General features: G+C 37.1%; 1 protein-coding gene across 23 annotated transcripts in view; it reads left to right on the top strand.

The window, feature by feature from the left end:
* The window catches only part of SOX6 (SRY-box transcription factor 6), a 657,692-nt gene that overhangs the window by 198,771 nt on the left and 442,828 nt on the right, over positions 1–16,093 (top strand). Inside the window, exon 2 of one of the 23 annotated variants that reach the window (XM_049890542.1) lies at positions 10,310–10,384. The exons of 21 other annotated variants lie outside the window; for them this stretch is intronic. The gene's annotated coding sequence lies outside the window, so the exon portion shown is untranslated. Of the gene's footprint in view, positions 1–10,225; positions 10,385–16,093 lie in introns of those variants that run through there. One more of the 23 variants, XM_049890541.1, reaches the window with a different exon arrangement.

The raw sequence follows: 16,093 nt of genomic DNA, 5'->3' as shown, positions 1-16,093 counted from the left end.
GACAATCTGGTTCCAAAAGGTGACAGCCTTGAAAACCCTTTGGAGCAGTTTTACTTTGCACACGTGAGGTTGCTATGAGTTTTATCAGTCTCTATGGCAACCAACTAACAACAGGTGATTATGGTAATTAATCAATATTAGGAAACCCTACAGCAAGTACTTGGTCTGTTCTGTATTAGGGAACATTCCCTTGCATTTTTTGATATGCATTAGAATTGCACAAATTGAAATATAGTTTAGGTAAAAGTTGTATAGTTGTTAGTGTAAAGAGATGTTGATTGAAGTAGTTCTGGAGATGTCTATTAACTTTATAAAGGGCAGAAAACTGGCATTTCATCTGGAAATATAGTCACGAATCTCGATTTCAATAGTAGTCTGCACTACTTACACATCTATTCTACTTGAGATGTTTAGACTTGCTTTACCTGAAACACAAACAAAAAACCCAAATAAACAAAAATTATTTGACTATAAAATATTTTCTTTCCTCTTATTATTTTTTTTTGCCTTCAAAAGTTCCAAGCTGGGGATCTAGAATGCTAACCCAAAATTAGTACAAGAAAACCCTTTTATCAACCATTGAAAGTCTCTATCCTTTGGATTCTCTGATAACGGGGAAATCTGCATCACAAAATATCAGCCAAAACAACTACTCAGGGTGATCTGCATTAGCTGGGGGTGGGGTGGGGGGGGGGGGAATCATCTTTGCAATAAGTTTTTGACTCCTTCAGTATAAATATCTTTTTAGTTATGAAGCAATGATTGTTTAAGTGTTATAAATAAAAATATTAGATTCCTTATAAAAAGATTGAACGACTTCTGTGTTCTGGGCTCATCAGTGCTCTGTAATGTTTGTTGCATTTTCTTTTAGATTGTTACTCACCTTGTTCTGTTCAAACGACTGCCTCTCGGTCTATCTGCAGGTTTGTTGTTGTTGTTATGTTTGGGCCTTTTGAAATGGATTTTGTTTTAACCCACTCTATAGAAATTGAAAAGCTGAGGATGAACATAATTGCTTTTTGTATAAGATAATAATCAACTTTGTGATCAAATATTAACTTTTATTATGTAATGCTTTATCATAGGTCCTACAGTAGCTTTTGGAGTTCCTGGGTGGCGTGAACAGTTAGGCACTCAAGTCAGAAGGTTGGCGGTTCAAACCTACCCAGAGACGCCTCAGAAGACAGGCTTGGTGACCTGCTTCTGAAAAGTCACAGCCTTGAACACCCTGTGGAGCAATTCTACTCTGCACACATGGGGTTGCCACAAAGTCAAAATCGACCTTGTGACAACTAGCAATAACAACAAGAATAGCTTTAAAAAATTTTATATACTTGGGGGAAAGAAATGGTTTCTGCTTTCACAGAGTTTAAACATCTAATTAAAGAGAGGCATAGATTTAAATAAACAATAAAACCTGTGTTTTATTGACTATGCAAAGGCATTACACCGTGTAGATCATAACAAATTATGGATAACATTTTGAAGAATGGAAATTTCAGAACACTTAATTTTGCTCGTGAGGAACCTGTAGATGGACTAAGAGGCAGTCATTCGAATAGAACAAGGGGATACGGCGTGGTTTAAAATCAGGGAAGATATATGTCAGGGTTGTATCCTTTCACTATACTTATTCAGTCTGTATGCTGAGTAAATAATCTGAGAAGCTGGACTGTATGAAGAAGAACATGGCATCAGGATTGGAGGAAGACTCATTAACAACCTATGATATGCAGATGATACAACCTTGCTTGCTGAAAGCAAAGAGGACTTGAAGCACTTACTGATGAAGATCAAAGACTACAGCCTTCAGTATGGATTACACTTCAGCATAAAGAAAACAAAAAGTCTCACAACTGAACCAATAAGCAGCATCATGATAAATGGAGAAAAGATTGAAGTTGTCAAGGATTTCATTTTACTTGGAACCACAATCAACGCCCATGGAAGCAGCAGTCGAGAAATCAAGTGACACATTGCATTGGGCAAATCTACTGCAAAAGACTTCTTTAAAGTGTTAAAAAGCAAAGATGTCACTTAGAGGACTAAGGTGCGTGTGACCCAAGCCACAGTATTTTCAATCATCTCGTGTATTTGAAAGGTGGATAATGAATAAGGAAGATCAAAGAGGAATTGATGCCTTAGAATTATGATGTTGGTGAAGAATATTGAATATACCATGGACTTCCAGAAGTGTGAACAAATCTGTCTTGGAAGAAATACAGCCAGAATGATCCTTAGAAGAGATCATGGCGAGACTTATGTCTCACGTGCTTTTGACATGTTATCAGGAGGGACCAGTGTCTGGAGAAGGACATCATGCTTGGTAAAATAGAGGGTCAGCAAAAAAGAGGAAGATCCTCAACGAGATGGATTGACACAGCGGCTCCAACAGTGGGCTCAGACCTAGCAACAATTGTGAGGATGGTGCAGGACAGAACAGTGTTTGGTTCTGTTATATATAGCGTCACTATGAGCCTGAACTGACTCAGTCGCACCTAACAACAACAACATAGGCTTAAAAACTGGAAAAGCTTTAAAACCAAATCAAACCAAACCCATTGCCTTCAAGTCGATTCCAACTCATAGCGACCCTATAGGACAGAGTAGAACTGCCCAGTAGAGTTTCCAAGGAGTGCCTGATGGATTCGAACTGCCAACCTTTAGGTTAGCAGTTGTAGCACTTAACCACTATGCCACCAGGGTTTCCGGAAAAGCATTAGGTACTGTTATACCCAATTTCCATATTTCACAGAAAGTTCTTCATCATAAGACAGGTTCCTGAAGAGCATTATATCTCCTTAAAACACCCCCTCCACACATCCACATAAGCTATTAATGAACTATATGAGAAAATACAAAACAAGAAAATGGACAGCATGAAAAAAAAGCTTTCATTCTTTCTGTATTTATTGTCACTGTGTCTTAGGCGCTGTGCTAGATGCTGGGGATACAATGATGAGCAAAAATAAACATAGCCCCTGCCCTCATTGAGCTTACTGTCTAATAATCAACCTTAGTTATAACTGATAAAAACCAAAACCAGTTGCCGTTGAGTTGATTATGACTCATGGTGACCCCATGTGTGTCAGAGTAGAGCTGTGCTCCATAGAGTTTTCAATGGCTGATATTTTGGAAGTAGATCACTAGGCCTTTCTTCTGAGACGCCTTTGGGTGGACTAGAACCTCCAACCTTTCGGTTAGCAGCCCAGTGCATTACTGTTTGCACCACCTAGGGACTCCATAACTGTTATAGTTGCTGTGAAGAGCACGTAAATGGTAACAGGAGAACAAATATAATAGGAATTGACTTAGGTGAGGCCTCCCTGAAGAAGTAACGACTGAGCTGTAATCTGAAGGAAGAATTGCTTTTAGTTGCTGTGGAGTCAGTTCCTACTCATAGTGATCCCATGTGGCCTTCATAAAAGGGGTGGGTTGGGGGTGGGGAAGAGGTAAAATGTTTTAGATAAAGGAATTATGTTCCAGGAACTGGAAGATTGCTAGTGAGGCCAGAGTTCAGAGAGTTAACATTTACATGCTAATTATTTGACATGCTTTACTTACTTCTCGCAATAGTCTGAAGTAGTGATTATTGTGCCCATTTTACAGTTGAGGGGTTTAGAGTTTAGAGAAGTGAAATGACTTGCTGAGGGTCAGATTACCAAGAAATAGCATAGCTTGTTTACTTATTATAGCACCCTCCCCCACACAGATGCACACACTCACTAGAATGTAAGTTTAATGAGGACAGAGACCTTATTTTGTCTGTCTGTATCCTCAGCACTTAGAAAAGTACCTGGTGTATGGTAGATGCTAAGTAAATATTAGCCAAATGAATGAATGAGAGAATAAATTAGAATCAAGGCATATCTCAATCTGAAGTCCATGTTCTTAGCCACATCCTGGATACTCAGATGTATATTAGAGAAACAGATCATTTCCTAGAACAGGTTTTGATAAGAAGCCAAAGCCTTAGGCCAGTGCAATCCAGAGGTGATGAAGAAAAAACATTGCTGAAGTAGAAATAGAGCTCAGAAAAAATAGACTCAGTGGTTCAAAATAAATTTGCTATAAACTACAATAGGTAATGGAAACTCTGGTGGCGAAATGGTTAAGAGTTTGGCTTGTAACCAAAAGGTCGGCAGTTCGAATCCACGAGGCACTCATTGGAAACCCAGTGGGGAAGTTCTACTTTTCCCTATAGGGTCAATGTGAGTCAGAATCGACTCTACTGCAAAGTTTTTTTTTTTTCCATTTTTTTTTTTTAGAATAGGTAAAAAGAGAGGAGGAAAAGCAGGCCTTGATTCTAAAACAGTGGTTAATTTGTACAGTAGCGTTCCAGGGCCTGGCCATCTTCTTACTTTGCTATCCCACAGTTGTCCGTTGCTTTGACTTAGTTCCCAGGAAACAGAACACAGTCAATATGCCCTACCTAATTCTTCTCTCTGTTGTTGTTAGGTGCTGTCAAGTAGGTTCTGACTCATAGTGACCCTACAGGAAACAGTAGAACTGCCCCATAGGGTTTCCAAGGAGTGGCTGGTGGATTTGAACTTTGCAACTTTTGGTTAGCGGTTGAGCTCTTAACCACTGTGCCACCAGGGCTCCAGTTCTTCTCTCCAGTCTCCTTTAATTCTTCACTTACCAGTTTCCTCTACCCCAAACATTTTCCTTATCAGGCACTTAGATAATCTGACCCCAATGCAATATGACCTGCGTGACACACAGAATATCTGTTGACTTCTCAGTTCTGAGTTGGTAATTTAGGTGTGTAACTTTACACATAGATATTTCTCTCTCAAATGGAACTTCGTGTATCTCACTCCTAGGAATTTAGGCCTTAATTTTTCCGTTTCTCCTCCTCAATAGTCTGTCTCAGTAGTCATGTTCTTTTACCTCTCAAACTATCTGTATATCTTTCCTCGTTTGTCTCAGAGGAAGAAATGTTCCATTTCTCTTCACAGGTGGCATCTCCACGTGTGCTGTTTTACCTAAACCCCTCCTACCTCCTCCAGGATTATTCCCATTCTCTCTTGAAATTCCTATCTCTTCTTTCTTGTGGAGTTGGAGATTCAGGTTCTAATTCCTGTTTGCCACTTTCTGGCTTTGAGACCTTGAATGAGTTATTTGACTTATTTGAATCTCAGTTTCTTATCTTGAAATGCCACTTGTCCCACTAACCTTGCAAGTTTTTAGTGAGGCAGTTCAGAGGATGTACATGAAAGCCCTTTATAAGCTAGAAAACAATGCAAGATGTTATTACCACTTATGTGCAGAAATAATTAAAATTTCTTCTTAAAATAGCTTTCTTCAACCCTGCTAACCCTTGAAATATTCTCATTCCCTTCTTCCTTTTATTTTCAAACTTCTTGAGAGAACAGCCTTTTATTTTCTATCTACATCTCCTTCTTTATCAATTGGAATCTGACTTCCATTTTGTTCTGGCTAACTCTATTAACTATACTGCCTTCAAGATTATTAGATACCAAAAACCTGTTGCCATTGAGTCGATTCCGACTCATAGAGACCCTATAGGACAGGGTAGAACTGCCCTATAGAGTTTCCAAGGAGCGCCTGGTGGATTTGAACTGCTGACCATTTGGTTAGCAGCCGTAGCACTTAGCCACTATGCTACCAGGATTTACTAGAGATCACCTAATTCCAAATTTAATGCCTTTTTTTCAGCTCTCGTTCTTTTTGTTTTCTGTAGCAGTTGACAGAAACGGCTCTGTATAGTACCTAACACATAGTAGATGCTCAGCAAGTTTTGGGGGAATTAATGTATTCTCTTTTTGGATGAATCCATATTTTCCTTTCATAAACCAAATACATAAATTTCCAAGTTTAATCCTTGACTCTGATGTTCTTGCTCTATGCTTTCTCTTGTAGATATGATCTGTTCTAATGTGTTTCATAGCTATGAGTCAGAATCGACTCAATGGCACTGGGTTTGGTTTTTGGTTTGCAATGTCTTTCAACTCTACATGAACAGATTTCACATGTACTTTTCCAGTTCCGCCCTGAACTTCAGTTTGTTTGTTTCACTTGATATCTCTACTTGGATATCCCATTGTCACTTCAGATTTACCAAGCTTACCCTCTTCCTCCCCTAAATCATTCTCTTCCAGACTTTTGTGTTTTTGACAGCGGTACCAGAACTCAGTTACACCGGCTTGAAACTTCAGATATGTGCTTGATTCCTTTTTCTTTTTGTATCCCTGCAACTATCATTCCTTTATTTATCAAATATCTATCCAGTGTTCCTTACATGTAAGGCACTACCCAAAATTCTGGGAATACATAAATGAAGCAAACAGGTAAAAATAACTTCTTTCAAAGATCTTATAATCTAGTCATTTACATTTATTCATTTTTTTATTCAATAAATATTTACTGAGAGTGATGGGGTGCTGTTTTATATAGGGTTGTCAGAGAGGGCTTCTCTGATATGAGAATGTTTGAGCAGAGCCCTGAAGCAAGTGAGGGAGCAAGCCATGCAGATAATTGGAAGACGAGCTTTTAGACGAAGGGAATAATGTGCAGAAAGGCCTTGAAGTGGGAGGTGCTTGGCTGTTCAAATTTGTCTTATGTACTTTGGACATGTTATCAGGAGGGATCAGTCCCTGGAGAAGGACATCATGCTTGGTAAGGAAAAGGGTCAGTGAAAAAGAGGAAGATCCTCGATGAGATGGATTGACACAGCGGTTGCAACAATGGACTCAAACATAGCAATGATTGTGGGCATGGCACAGGACTGGGCAGTGTTTTGTTCTGTTGTACACAGGGTTGCTATGAATCAGAACTGACTCGATGACACCTAACAACAATAAGGTGAATAAAAGGAAATACGGAGCTAATGTTAGAGAAATAGTCTGTGGCTAGATCAAGTAGGATCCACTAGACCGTGGTGAGGATTCTGGCTTTTACTGAGTGAAATGGGAAGCCATTGACAGGTTTAAGAGAAAAATAAGATGATCTAATTCACGTATTTAAAAGAGTCACTCTGCTATTAGAAGAATAACCAAAAAAACCAAACCCAGTGCCGTCGAGTCGATTCCGACTCTTTGCGACCCTGTAGGACATTTTTTAGGACAGAGTAGAACTGCCCCATAGAGTTTCCAAGGAGTGCCTGGCAGATTCGAACTGCCGATCCTTTGGTTAGTAGCCATAGCACTTAACCACTATGCCACCAGGGTTTCCATTAGAAGAATAGGCTATAGAAAAGCAGGTGTGGAGGCAGGGATATCAGTGAGGAGGCTCATATAATAGTTTTGATGAGAGAAGATGATGACTTAGACTAGAGTGGTAGCAGCAGAAAAAGGCGTGTGCTATGAATGGATGAATTAGAAATAGGAGCTTTTCCTGGGTAGATGTAGCCTCCCTTTGCAGCATGGCCTGGTAACTTGCCAGAACCTTTTTCCTCTTATGTGCCTTTTGCTTAGGTGGTTACAGCCCTGTGTCAGGGTACGTAGGTTAGTAAGCAGAGTGCTGGCTAGATTTGCAGCCTACTTGGCCCTTCAGCTGAGCATCCCTATACCGTGAATAAACTGTACAATGGTACACAGTCATCTTGGATAGAGGTGAAGGGACTGAGCAGTTACTCTTTTTTTTCATTCCTATTACTCTCATCCAGGCCCTTATCACTTCATATATGTTTAATCTCTGTAGCTAGATTGTAAGGCCATTGTGAATCAGAACTATGTCTTATTCTTTGTTTCACTAATTACTGACATGATGTCCTGTCTGTAGTTACATGTTTGTTGATGTGAAAACGATGAAACCATTTTATGTCAATCCTTTGCACAGATCATGTACAAAAGGTTCCTGAGGTCTAAAACATTTCTGAGTATTAATAAATGCTAATTATAACAGCTATATTCATTGTTAAGAGACATAAATTGTCAAATATAAAGGTTGTTGATGTGATTTATGTAAGATAAAAGTGGGTGTATTTTTTGTAGCATGTAGTACTAAAAAAAAAAATTTTTTTTTTTTTTTAGTATTAGTTGTCATTTGAGAGGCTGTTTGTTTCAATGTACCTGGGTTTGTTTTAACGGCTGATACCAACTGCAAGAAAAGTGACAAAGTACTCGATTTTTTAAAAATATGTTTCTAATTCAATGACATAGCAATATCTTGAAATGACATAGAGAATGAGGCAAGTCTAGAGAATTCTGTCAAGTCCTACACAACAGCAACATAGAAGTAGTTGAGTCAGTTTCACTAAAAGTTTAAAATCTACAGTATTAGATGTACTGTGCAGAAGCTGTGCTAATTGCTAGCTAATTTTCCACATGGTTCTGTTTTAATGAAGCTTATTTGATGCAGATGGTTGGAAAGTAAGTTGGACAACTGGCCCTGACTAATTCCTAAGTGCTTCCCATCCAATACTTAACAGTTCTTTTGTAAAGTTTCTTCATTCCCAGCTTTTTGTGTTTAGTTGAAATGTGGCCTAAGATAACTGAAAACTATTCTTTCTTTAAACTTGGCCTCTGAAAAGAACAAGAGCAGTGTTTTCTTTCCTGATTCCAAGTCAAAACCATACTGCAACTTGATTTCTTTAGTATTATTGAGTTCTCTTCATCATCATTATGGCTTTCTGAACATGTTTAGTTGAGGTAATGGGCACTGTGAAAGGTGAATTATAGGAACTAAAGTGATCTTACCAAATGCTGAAATTAGTTTTGTTTGCATGGCAATACTTTTACCATTTCAGGGGATGAAACAAAACAGTCTAGAATATTAATAACTATCTTTTGTTTACCCATTTTCTACATCTTACACAATGAAATTAGGCTGATTAGATGTTAATGTTAAGTTAGAAATAAAACCAAGGATAAATTGTCCAGCAATACTGCAAAAATTTTTCCATTTCATTTCTTTCCATCTATGAGACTAGAATATCAACATATAGTCATTGTGTTTGTCATAAATCTTTTGAGAGAGTTCAGATATATTATCTCGCTTAACAATAATGTGCTGATTTCCTCTAAGTGTTTTATTTTGGTGTACTTATAACTAAATATGTAAGATTGTCTTTTTATTTGCTTTAAGAATGCTGATAATGTCCTTGCTAGACCTGAGGTTGAGTTCTGCAGAACAAAAAGGGAGATATAGCCCAATGGGTTTGTATCAATTTTGTAGATTTTTTTTTTTCCTTTTCTCACATTGTCACTAAAATATTCTCTTTGTTATCTAAATGGGACATCTGCTGACTAGCCTGGCCTTCTTTACCTGATTGTGTGAAAAATCTTGGTTAAATCTGTTCGGCCTTGGAGGCCCAGGAATCGGCTAAGTGCTGCTGAGCTTGAAAGACATAATATCATTGATCTGTTTTGTCTCTTCTGCTTATGGATGCCTTTGATAAATAACCCTGACGTAGGTATAGGGTAAGACAAATACTTAGAACACTTTCTAAGCAGTGATTGGCCCAAAGGACTAATTACCTCTTAATAAGCACATGGACTTTTTTTTACATCCTAGAGAGGCCCAAAAATACAATGCAAAAATTAATTTAATTTTTCACTCTGCTTTGGTATCATAATACAGAGGTTCTTACACTGAAGAGAAATAATTAAAAAAAGAAAAAAAAACTAGTTCATAGGAAATCTTCTAGAATCATGATCCTGCCTTCTATCTACTGCCTTTCCCAGTTGTCTTTCACCAGAGGAGGTTAACACTGGACCAGTGTTTCTACCCAGATATACTTGAATGTTTTTGGGGAGTTGTACTGAACATACCCCTTTACCACAGAAACTAGTCATCTTTAAATGTCAGTCAGCTTCAGTGTTGAAATTTTATGAGAATGGAAAGGAATACACATTTTCACTTATTTTAGACTTCCCTTTTGGAAAATGTCATCTGCTTCTGTTGTCTCCAGTTGGAAGGGTTTACAAAGTTTTCTTCAAATACTCATGAAAAGCGAATTCAGTCCAGAATTAGACAAGGAAAAAAAAAAATCTACAAAAATCTTAATAATTGTAGCACATCGGTCTTAGTCATTTTTTTTTACCTTTTCCTCAATTTATATTCACCCTTTTTTTATTCTTTTGTCTTGCTTTTTTTGTTTTATTTCAAGCATGGTTTAGCTTTTCACTGAAGCAAGAGCTTAAAAAGGTCAAAGTAAAAAGAGAACAATTACCTTTGTGACAAACTGTCAATTAGTTGTACATTATTCAAGATAGAGTATGTTATTTCCCAAATAATGTTTCTAATCAGAACTGGAGAATTCCTTTTGAGTTTGATTCGCCTTGGGAAATCTTAGAAAAATTTTAAAGATTCATTCTGTTACTTTTTTTTTTTCCTCGTGTAGGAATGCTCCTAAAATTCAAAGACAATAGCTCTTTGGAATACTCTGACTTTGAGCCCTGTGGAAAACCACCACAAGGTATGGGGGAAGCCCTATGTTGAATTAAAACCAAACCAAATCCATTGCAGTAGAGTCAATTTCTACTCAGAGGCAGCCAGAAATCAGTTACTGCCATGGTGCTGACAGTAAGTGTGGGAGGTGCTTTGGAAATAAGGTTTCGAATACCAGGTTATCCCAAACAACAGCTTATCGGACAAGAAAAATCGAGCTATAGCTTTTTCACCATTATCCTGTAGATTTTAGGTACTTGGGAGGGTTTTTCCTTTTCTTTTCACAGAAAGGACGTTTTTATTCTAGAGATAAAATAAGCTTTTTAGTTAGGCTTTAAGTTTTTAAATGTTTATTTTGAAAATTTCTCACTATGGTTTTCAGGTCTGATTGTACCTCTTCTGGTCTTGATTTTGTTTGCAGAGAAGTAGCAGAGCTAAGCTTTTCATTCAATTGTAGTAAAATACTGCCCTAAAGAAGAATAAAATATGATTTTTTTTACTAGTTCATATGGAAAAGCATATAACTGTAATAATATTTTAACTATAGTTTGTATAGACCATACTCATTTAAACTCTATGCAAATCTTTGTTACTTCAGGGCAAACAAGCTACAAAACCATAAAGTGTGGTGTAGTGAGCACACACCATAAATTTGATAATCATACTTGTGAATTCATCATATTTTATATAGGAGATTGCTGTAGCATTATGAATAGTAATGTGCAAATGATGTGAAAAAAATGTCACCACACTCTTGGATGTTTAGTGATTTTAATGCTACTGTATTACTTCATTCTGTGCCAAGTTGCATTGATTGATAAGTGAAGATATTAAAATAGCAGAATTTAATGTTGGCTTTAATGTGTGGAGTTTCTATAATTCCCCATGAATATGGGATGTTAATATAAATATTCCTTTTGTGGGGCAGTCCAGACTACACAGGTTACCCAGCTAGATCTTCCTCTACTGTTTTAGAGAAACAGGAGCGGGAGGCTGTCTTAAGTGAAAGTGAAAAAAGGCATTTGTTTAGCTGCATGGCAACACAAATATTTCACTTAGTGAGGACTGACAATGCATCTCATTATGTGAGCGGGTGCCAGCTTGTAAAAAATTTCTGTTTAACTTTCCATATTAGTTGAAGGTGCCTGTACTTAACTGTTTAGAGCCTGGCACCTAGGACCCCCACCCTTTTTGTCTACCACTTTTTTTTTTTTTTTAAATCCCAAAGTAATAGCTGAGCAAATGCTAAGGATAGCTGTTACATTGAATGGTACTGGTAATAGGTGGGGAAGTCTGCCAGATTGAAGTCAACTCCAGGCTAGACATTTGTCACTTCTCATTTCTCCTTTTCTGATGTACTTTTCTTAAAGCTGATTGTCATATTCTGGCTCAGCAGTTGAAACACCCCATGGTATTTGTTCTGGAGTTGACAGTTACCTTGTGGTGCTATCGTTGCCTGAGTAGCAGTCTCTGTTCTTAAGATAAGAATTCTTGATCTTACACTCTCCTATCTTTTGAGATACATTTGGATCCTAGGCTATTTTTGTTTCTTACCGTGTTAGAAGGCAGAAGAAATGAACTAATGATGACTTCCACATCACTTGTTTAGGATAATCTATTTTATGCATTTTTGTATGAAGAAGGTAGAGAAGCACTTTCTACTTCAGGAGTGTTAGAGACCAAGGTCTCTGTGTTCTCTGTGGGTATCAATTTCAATAGCTTTACCACGATGTGGTGGTGTTAAGGGGAAGGTAGAATACATTTTTAGATGTCTGTTACTATAATATGCAAATAAAAGCTTCTCAGCATTCACAAGCATGGAATGAGGTACAAGGACCAACTGGGTAAGTATTGCAGGAAATGTACTTTTTTTTTCTTCATAATTTCATATTACTTTTTGAAGTCGTGGCATCAGGAATTTGAAAATTTGTTTGAAGTCCATTTTATCCAGTGAGAGTGTGCTGGCTACAGAATAAACTAAGAAAAATAATACATAATGGGCAAGGCATATAAAAAATTTATAAACCTAAAGAGTTAAAAGCAAGGATCACTTTGGATGAAGAAACTTGAAAACAAATTCAGGTTATTGGCTATTTTTTTGCACCAGTATCTGCATGAAGTTTAGGGGAATTGTGTTTCATAGACGTATTTATGTTTCTTTCAAAAAAGTAGCTGGAGCATTTAACTTTTTAAAAACAAGAAATATACTCAGTTTATGAGCATTAGAAGTCTGTTTTAAAACTGATTTCTTTTTTTTTTCCCAAGTAAGTTATTGGGGGTTTGTAGTAAAAACTTTTCCTCCTCTCCTCCCTTCCCCCAACTGCATTCTGATTCTCGTCTGTTCCATCTCCCTCTATTTTTAGTATAGACTTTGGTCCTCTTAGAGAGGGGGATCCTTCTAAATCCTGAAGACTGCGCCATTATCCGTCAGGCAGAAGATTGGCTGGCGGGGATCATAAATTCCTGCCAAGGATTTTCCTGATGTCTTGTACCCTTTATTACCTCAATGGCAGTGGTGGATTTTTGTTACATTAGTCATGTTCTTGCCTTGTGTCTGGGCTTTTTAGATAGGAAACACAGTATACCATCTGTTGATGGGATATGTCAGGGGTGTGGATGTGCTAGGAGGCAATGCAGTTATAGTGTGGATGATACCAAAAGTAAATATTTTGCCATTCATTTTCTTGTCAATTAAATGTCATGGTAAGCTACAAAGTGCCAATATATCGATTTTTTAAAAAGGACATTTGGGTTTTTTAGTTTATTGTGTTATTGCTTAGTGCCTTCTCATCATACTCACTTCCTCTCTTCAAGCAGGACAATACTTCAAATTTCCCAGCAAGCCTGGCTTTAGGTAGTTTAATTGGCCCAACACCAAGGGCACAAGCAATGGGGTATCATATTTACATAGAGGGTGAATGACTAGTTGAGACTTCAAGATTTCTGGTTCTGACACTTCATTCTATGGTTCAGAGAGTTAGAAGGTATTGTGTTTGTAACATTTTTCCTCCATGTCTTCCAGCCTGCTCATCCGTTCATTAGCTCAGATTTATAGTACTGGGTAATGGATTTGTGGGACACTATTATAATGTTCTGTTACAGAGCTCATAGCCCCCAAAGTGGAAAAAATATTTACCTCTGATTTCTTGTCACTTGTAGTACTTGGCAGATAGTGAGGTACCCAATAAATATTTGTTGAATGAGTAATAGAGTGGATGAGTGAGAATGTAGAATACATTGACAAGAGGAGAAGGTTTTGAAAGATAGCTATTGGGAATGATTTAGTTCTGTGGACACAGGAATTCCAAATTCTGGAATTAACCTGTAACCTGTTTAAATGAGGAGTCCTTAATTCAAAAAATTTTGAACGGATTTTTAGACTTTTTTAGCTGGTACAGATTAGCAATCATTTGTTTCTAAGAATTGCCAGGTAGCATTCAGTTTTCCAAGTCTGATATCTTGGAGGCAGCAGGATCCTATAAAATATCATACTTGACAAACTGCCTAGGATCCAGAATAAATAATTTTTATAGTACCAGAGAGACTAGAAGACGTCTTGGACACTTTTGTATGTACTTATATTTCCCTTACTGAAGTATAACATTAGAAGTATGATGCTGATCAGTGGGAAAAGTTGGCATGTCAGCTTGGCAGAAGAGCCTCTTTTTCTGGACATGCATATTCTTTCTGTGAAAGTGTCATTGTGAATTACTAGTCTGCACATGGGTCTAAATATGAAGGCAGATTTTTCAGGCTGACCAGAATACACATGACATTGAGTTTGTCTCCAGCCTTACATTAACCTACTGTGGTGCTAATGCCTCATGGGGGAGGCTTTGTGATCATGTCCATTTTACAGGGAGAGGTATGCCGTCAGAGTGGGAGTATGCCCTTTAAAGAGCTACATACTGGGATAACTCCCTTGGGAAGTCACATGTGCTAATCTTTATGCTAAATATTTAGTATGAAAGGACAATCCAGAATCCCAAATCCCACTTAGTGTTCCTCATGCCTTCATTGTTTTAACCTAGAAATTGCTATACCGAGGAGGCAATTTTTTCTTCTAGGTTCACTTTACTATTATTTTGTCCAGTGCCATGACATTTAGACTTTGCCAAATAGTCTCTCAAGTTGGTGGTATCCCTCATGACTGATCATTTTTTCTGCCTGTGTAGTTAATAGTGTATTTGTACAAATGGTATATATTTAATTTGCCTGCCCAAAGTAAGAAAGATCTTTTTCCTTTTGGGGGCCCAGTTGTTTTTATGGTAAGGAGACACAGATTTTACCTGCCCAGTGAAGCAAATATTAAAAATTCTTTTTATAATGTATAGAAACTTACTTCATATTTCATTACTCATTTGCTTAAAAAAAAAGATAATAAATAAATCAGCATGTATTTTGGTTGGGTATCTTTGACATATAGTGCCCAATACAGATAATATATGAAGTGTTCCATTCTTTATGCATTGTGAATGTGGTTGCTGACAAAGTACCCTAGCATGCATTATGTCTCTCAAATCTTTTAATTCTGAATAAAAATTAACATGTAGGAAATAAAAAAAAAATAGCTTATTTGTATGTAGAATCTTTATCTAGAAATTGTCTAGATGCTTTTGAATTGACTGGTATAGAAGGAGTTTGTATTTTCCTGCCACATTTCATACCATTTCTTCTACTGGGAATATGTATCTCAAACATATTTACTTGTAGAAATTCAATCTATCTTTCAAGGCCCAACTCCTTGTAGTCTTCCCTGATCTTATGTCATTAAACTCCCAGAGCATTTTGTATTTTCTGTGCTTGTAGCATTTTGTATTGTAGTTTTTGAAAGCATTCTTTCCTATTTATTTCTGATTGAAAGTTTTTTTTCTCCTTTTTCCTCTTTTTTATTTTAGAACAGGGGTATTAAGTGGAATCCAACTTAAATAACTTACATGACTATATAGTGCCTACTTTTCAATAAGCACTCAGTATAAAATGAGTGAATTAATTACAATTTTAAAAAATACTCCATCCTCTCAGTCCTTTTCATAATTTCCAAAATTTGCATTGTCTTTCTTACATTTAGCCAAAAAAACTAAGCCCATTAGATTCTGACTCATAAATGTGCTGCTTGCTTTTACCGATTTCATGTTATCCTGGGAGTTAGCAAGAAGTGATTTCTTGAATTTAAAGATGAGTTAAATGAAACGTTATTTACTGTGAGACCTTAAAAAAATTGGCGCTTGAGATTAGAAACAAACAAACAAACAAGGAATTGGCATGTCACCTTCACCATTACTGCTCATGCTTCTTCTATCCCATTTGCCAATTATGGTTTTGGAAGAGTGGGGAGCATGCCATGGTTCTTTGTACCCTCTCTAGCACAGCAGTTTTCTCATAGTGGATGCTCTAAATATGCATAAAATGAATGTGTGAATGAATTTGACACCAATGAATACTGCCTTTGGTGCCTCAGCCACCCTATCCTTTAATGGCTTTCCACTCTCCCCAGGCTTTCTTTGCATTTATGTTTTTCTTCCTTTCCCTCATGTAAAATCCTCCTTTCAGGAAAGCATTTGATGATCACATTCATCCCAAAATGTAAATGGCCAATAATAGTTTAATAAGTTGTCTTTTTGTGGCCTATGCCTTTTAAAAAAGGTAAAAATATTTTCAAATAAAAAAAAGATAATGAATTAAGTTATAAGGGAGCTTCATTTAACCTAAAGGTATTGGCATACTTGACCTAGAA

The sequence above is a fragment of the Elephas maximus genome, chromosome 7 (genome assembly GCF_024166365.1).
Source record: "Elephas maximus indicus isolate mEleMax1 chromosome 7, mEleMax1 primary haplotype, whole genome shotgun sequence".
Lineage (NCBI taxonomy): Eukaryota > Metazoa > Chordata > Mammalia > Proboscidea > Elephantidae > Elephas > Elephas maximus.
The sequence above is the reverse complement of the archived record's forward strand: the minus strand, read 5'-3'. Positions and strand labels throughout refer to the sequence as shown.